Raw genomic sequence first — 396 nt, forward strand, 5'->3', positions numbered from 1 at the left:
TCGAAGAAGTCCTGGTGTAGAGGACCTACAAAAGTGTTTTCCAGTTCGTCTAGCTTACTGTACCAATGGAAACCTTTTTTACTATTATTTTTTTAAACCGGTACAAGCTCCAGACAGGCTTTCCCGCTATAGCGTGTGGGGGAGAGGAGCGTATCGCGGTTTATCGCCTGTCCGTTGGTTTGAGGTGACGGGTTCGGAGCGGCCCGCTGCCACCCGGGATCTGCGGGGCGAGGCGAGGGGAACCTCCCGGGCCCGGCGTTCCTCCCCACGGACGGGAGCGGCTCTCGCTGTCCTCCCGCCTGTTGGGTCCTGCCCGGATCGCCACTGCGGGGAGGAGCGGGCTGCCGGCGCGCTCCGGAGCCGGAAGGCGGCTCCGCTCCCGGGCCGCCGCCGGGC

Source organism: Rhea americana, unplaced genomic scaffold, assembly GCF_003343005.1.
Source record: "Rhea americana isolate MKP2758 unplaced genomic scaffold, rheAme1 scaffold_21, whole genome shotgun sequence".
In the NCBI taxonomy this organism is placed as follows: domain Eukaryota; kingdom Metazoa; phylum Chordata; class Aves; order Rheiformes; family Rheidae; genus Rhea; species Rhea americana.